Genomic DNA, 6350 nt, shown 5'->3' with positions numbered 1-6350 from the left:
TTCATTATAAAAAATACATTGATGAAAACTAAATAGCTAAATGGCACGAACAAAATAGATATCGTAATATATACGACATCTATTGTAAAGAAAAGACATAAAAAGTGGAAAATATATTTATGATGAACCTAAAGATAACAAAAGCATACCGGGCAGGATGACATAAAGACTGAGGGAAGGAAGGAAACATTAAGGCTGAGGAAGACAGGAACCATCACCATCACGCATCCTGTCTTCAGTAACCACAAGGTGAGGTAACTACCTGTCCTCTCCTCTCACTACAAGACAAGCTGGACACCTCAGTCCCTCCTTTCTTCTAGCTCGTCGCGTTTTCTATCACTATCCCTCAATCAGTTAAAAATACGACATATTACTAAAAAATAATGCACCATTTTATTGACGTTCTCGAGGGTCTGTTGAGCTCCCACGTCGGGAATGCGTTTCGGCGAGTTAGTTAGATATTACTGATGAGATGAGGAAGAGAGAGAGAGAGAAACAGACACAAATAGTGAGAGTCAGAGAGAGAGAGAGAGAAAGACAGTCAGAAATCGAGTCAGAGAGAGAGAGAGAAAGAGGGACAGAGACAGAGGGAGAGATACATACAGATAGAAAGTGAAGGAGAGGAGAGGAGAGGAGAGGGGAGAGTTGAGGTTAGAGGATTGACAGATGGATAGCCAGAGGGGTTGAGGGACGGGAAAGCTCAATATGGGGTTACGAATGGTCTTATTGACATATCCATCACGTTAAAGCCAAGGGGATTGAATAGTTCTGCCGGAGAGTGAGAGAGAGAGAGAGAGAAAGAGAGGGAGAGAGAGACATGAGAAGAGCAAAGAGAAAAGGACTTGCTCTGTACTAAAGTTATCTGCCTGAAATAAAATCAAATTATAGTTCCTGGCAAACCCACAAATACTGTTTGTACGGACGAGGCCAGCCATGGTAGAGAGACATAAAGGTCGGTCAGGTCACAGAGACATAAAGGTCGGTCAGGTCACAGAGACAGAAAGGTCGGTCAGGTCACAGAGACAGAAAGGTCGGTCAGGTCACAGAGACAGAAAGGTCGGTCAGGTCACAGAGACAGAAAGGTCGGTCAGGTCACAGAGACAGAAAGGTCGGTCAGGTCAGAGAGACAGAAAGGTCAGTCAGGTCACAGCGACAGAAAGGTCGGTCAGGTCACAGAGACAGAAAGGTCGGTCAGGTCACAGAGACAGAAAGGTCGGTCAGGTCACAGAGACAGAAAGGTCGGTCAGGTCACAGAGACAGAAAGGTCGGTCAGGTCACAGAGACAGAGAGGTCGGTCAGGTCAGAGAGACAGAAAGGTCGGTCAGGTCACAGAGACAGAAAGGTCGGTCAGGTCAGAGAGACAGAAAGGTCAGTCAGGTCACAGCGACAGAAAGGTCGGTCAGGTCACAGAGACAGAGAGGTCGGTCAGGTCACAGAGACAGAAAGGTCGGTCAGGTCACAGAGACAGAAAGGTCGGTCAGGTCAGAGAGACAGAAAGGTCGGTCAGGTCACAGAGACAGAAAGGTCGGTCAGGTCAGAGAGACAGAAAGGTCGGTCAGGTCAGAGAGACAGAAAGGTCGGTCAGGTCAGAGAGACAGAAAGGTCGGTCAGGTCACAGAGACAGAAAGGTCGGTCAGGTCACAGAGACAGAAAGGTCGGTCAGGTCAGGGAGACAGAAAGGTCGGTCAGGTCAGAGAGACAGAAAGGTCGGTCAGGTCACAGAGACAGAAAGGTCGGTCAGGTCACAGAGACAGAAAGGTCGGTCAGGTCAGGGAGACAGAAAGGTCGGTCAGGTCAGAGAGACAGAAAGGTCGGTCAGGTCAGAGAGACAGAAAGGTCGGTCAGGTCACAGAGACAGAAAGGTCGGTCAGGTCAGAGAAACAGAAAGGTCGGTCAGGTCAGAGAAACAGAAAGATCGGTCAGGTCAGAGAAACAGACAGCAGAAATGAAGAAAGGAGAAGATAAATGTAAAAATGAAGAGAGATAAGTAGATTCAGAAAGAAGTAGATAAACATAAATAGTTACAAGATATGTAAATGAATAAATAGAAAACAAAATACAAATTATATAAGAAGTAAATAGAAAATGAAATAATAATAAGTAGTAAATAGTAAATGAAATAATAATAAGTAGTAAATAGTAAATGAAATAAGTAGTAAACAGTAAATCAAATAAGTAGTAAATAGTAAATGAAATAAGTAGTAAACAGTAAATTAAATAAGTAGTAAATAGTAAATAAAATAAGTAGGAAATAGTAAATAAATAGTAAATAGTAAATAAAATAAGTAGTAAATAGTAAACAAAATAAGCAGTAAATAGTAGTAAGTAGCAAGTGATGACCAAGAACTCAGCCAAACAGCCATAAACTTCGGGGACCCGAGAAAAACATATTTAAAAATAAATGTACTTAAAAAGTATGGCACACACACCATGAATCTCCAACATTTTATACTCACAGACGTCGGGAAAGGGGGGGGGGGTGATGAAGGAGGGTAGTGGTAGAGGGGGGGACAGGTAGTGAAGGGAAGGAGGGGTGATTAGGGAATCAGTCGGGGATTGGTGGTGATTAGGGGAAATGGGTTGTTGATTGGGTAGATTGGGGGATGGAAAGGGACAAGGGGTAGATCAAGCCTGGTGGAAAATGATGCCTTTAACCATTCCTCTCCCCTGGAGTCAGCTCTGGGAAAGCGGGTTTGGGGTGGGGTGGGGGGCGGGGGTCGAGTAAATATTATATAATAGTCATATATGTGTTTTACATATGAGGCTGGTGAGGGTAGTAGTGGTGATAGTGGTGGTCGTCGATGGTGGTAGCAGGGGGAGAGGAGGTCCCACTGATGGTCCTGCTTTGAATTATAGCTTTATATATTTATTGGATTTGAAGTTGCGTTGGCTAGATGGCGATGTTGACGATAATGATGATGATAATGATGATAATGATGATGATAATGATGATGATGATGATGATAATGATGATGATGATAATGAGGGTGTAAAATATATATTTTCACTGTTAACTCTACCACAGGTCACTGGTTTAAGACCACGTGCTTATTGTGTCAGTCACAGCTGTAATTGGAACACTTCTCGACTAAGTTCTAGCGAGCATTATCTGACGCCTTAGTTGTTTTTTCAGGGATATTCCTGCGCGGGCCCTAAGCCTCTGGCTGGCCCACTAAGCCTTAGGGTAATCACAGTTCATTTAGAATATGGTTAGTGCATACTTCTTATCTTAATAATTATTACATACAATAGGTGAACAATGTTGATGGTGATGATGATGCTGTTGATTATGATGGATAATGATAATGATGATTTCGGTTTATAAACTTTTCGAGTACACTCTCAAGAGAGAAGAGGAGAAGAATAGAGAACAAGAACAGAGTTCTGTATAGGTCGTGAGAGAACAGAGTTCGAGAGAACGAGGGAGAGATAGAGACAGAGAGACACAGACACACACACACACAGGATAAAATCCCATCATAAAATTATAACAACTACCAATCAGAAACATGCTGACCCACTGCCAACATGCTGTCAGCGGATGTGGCAGCTGACCTGCCGGATGTGGCAGCTGACCTGCCGGATGTGGCAGCTGACCTGCCGGATGTGGCAGCTGACCTGCCGGATGTCTACCAGACGAAGGACGAGTAGTAAGGGCAGCAAAAAAGTGTCATTACTATTAAGTCTGTGAGTTAAGTGACACCTTGACTCCTACATGCCGGAGCGAGATGCACTAACCAGTTTACCATCTACTCAAGGAGCTACGGGCGACAAGGCCGCACATGTGGCAACATAAACGTATGAAATTTAAGCTCACAACAGATTCGTGCCATTTTGTTGAGGTTGTTGACTTGTGTTTAAGGAAAATCGCTTGTTTCTTGCAGAAATAGAGAGTATAAGCAGGGCAACATAACTCACTGGTGTTGCATATAATAGTACTACATATAGAGTTCTTACTTACATTATCAATCGGCTTTAATATTTATATATAATCATTTTTTATCTTCTGAAAGCTACCTGATGCTTCAAGTGTGGGACTCACAGTGAAACACTTCTGAAAGTTGTTTCCTCCAAAAAGCGGTTGTTGGTGATCTATTCATGGTATGTTGGTGGTGTGTTGGTGGTATGTTGGTGGTGTGTTGGTGGTGTGTTGGTGGTGTGTTGGTGGTGTGTTGGTGGGGCGGCGAGGGGGGGCTATTGGGGGGGGGGGGGAATGTTAGTGCAGCACGGTGTGGGTGGGAAGCCTCAGTGGCATTGAAATTGCCCCTCACTATATCCTCTCTCTCTCTCTCTCTCTCTCTACACCCTCCATCTCTCTCTCTCTCTACACCCTCCATCTCTCTCTTCTCTCTCTCTCTCTCTCTCTCTCTCTCTCTCTCTCTCTCTCTCTCTCTCTCTCTCTCTCTCTCTCTCTCTCTCTCTCTCTCTCTCTCTCTCTCTCTCTCTACACCCTCCATCTCTCTCTCTCTCTACACCCTCCATCTCTCTCTTCTCTCTCCTCTCTCTCTCTCTCTCTCTCTCTCTCTCTCTCTCTCTCTCTCTCTCTCTCTCTCTCTCTCTCTCTCTCTCTCTCTCTCTCTCTCTCTCTCTCTCTCTCTCTTTCTCATTACTGAATAAACCCCTACCCCATTCATGTCGAAATCAGTCCTCTAATGTTAGAGATGTTGTGTACACACACACACACACACACACACACACACACACACACACACACACACACACAAACACACACACACACACACACACACACTGAGTTATCTGCGGCGTATGCGAAGCGGGCTAACATCAGAACTGCCTTTAGGAACCTGTGTAAGGAATCACTCAGAACCTTGTACACCACATATGTAAGACCAGTCCTGGAGTATGCGGCGCCAGCATGGAACCCGTACCTTGTGAAGCACAAGATGAAGCTGGAAAAAGTTCAGAGGTATGCTACTAGGCCAGTCCCAGAACTAAGAGGCATACGTTACGAGGATAGGCTGCGTGAAATGCACCTCACGACACTGTAAGACAGAAGAGTAAGAGACATGATCACTACCTACAAAATTCTTATAGGAATTGACAGGTAGATAAGGATAAACTTTTTAACACGGGTGGTACGCAAACAAGGGGACACAGGTGGAGACAGGGTACCCAAATATGCCATAGGGACGTTAGAAGGAATTTTTTCAGTGTCAGATTAATTAACAAGTGGAATGCATTAGGCAGTGATGTGGTGGAGGCTGACTCCATACACAGTTTCAAATATAGATATGATAAAGTCCAGTAGGCTCAGGAATCTGTACATCAGTTGATTGACAGTTGAGAGGCGGGACCAGAGAGCCAGAGATTAACCCCAGCAAGCACAACTAGGTGAGTACAACTAGGTGAGTATACACACACTCACCGAACTGAACAAAACATTCAGATGTATGTCACTAGGATAGTCCCAGAACTAAGAGGCATAAGTTATGAGGAAAGGCTGCGTGAACTGCACTTCACGTCGCTGGAAGACAGAAGAGCTCGGGGTGACGTGATCACCACACACAAAATCCTCAGTGGAATTGACAGGATTGACAAGGATGGATTATTTAACACGGATGTTACACGCACAAGGGAACACAGGTGGAAGCTGAGTACCCACATGAGCCACAGAGAAATTTGAAGGAACTTATTCAGTGTCAGAATAGTTAGTAAATGGAATGCATTAGGCAGTGTTGTGGTGGAGGCAGACTCCATACAGTGTTTCAAATGTAGATATGATGGAGCCCAGTAGGATTCAGGAATCTGTAAACCAGTTGATTGACAGTTGACAGGCGGGACCCGCAAGCACAACTAGCTGAGTACAACTACAGGGGCCTACATGATTTATAGGGCCTCGTGGCTTAGTAGACAGTGGTCAGGGGTAGCAGTCCCATGAGCCCGGGTTCGTTTCCCGGCCGAGGCGGAATCATATAAGCGGAGTTTCTTTCACCTGATGTATCTGTTCATCTAGCAGTAAATAGGTACCTGAGAGTTAGACAGCTGCTACGAGCGGCCCTCATAGGAAAGTGTGGGTATGTATTAGAGAGGAAAATATGTAGTTATCATAATAGAGGGAAAAATATATTGCGGTTAGAATGGCGGGGTCCAAGAGCTAATAGCTCGATTCTTCAGGCACAAATAGTAAATAAATACACACACACTCGCGGACGCCACTGTACACACAGAAGCAGGTGCGACAATATACTAACACACTAATAAGGCCTCAAGGGGGGCCCATGTGCTGTTGATAAGAGGTAAAGAACGCAACGCATGAAGAAGTCAATGACATCGTGTAGAGAAGTCTCATTCCAACCCGCAGCTCAGCACAAAGGGAATCCCAGCCATGC

Source organism: Procambarus clarkii, chromosome 42, assembly GCF_040958095.1.
Source record: "Procambarus clarkii isolate CNS0578487 chromosome 42, FALCON_Pclarkii_2.0, whole genome shotgun sequence".
NCBI lineage: Eukaryota > Metazoa > Arthropoda > Malacostraca > Decapoda > Cambaridae > Procambarus > Procambarus clarkii.
Note: the sequence above shows the minus strand (reverse complement) of the source record.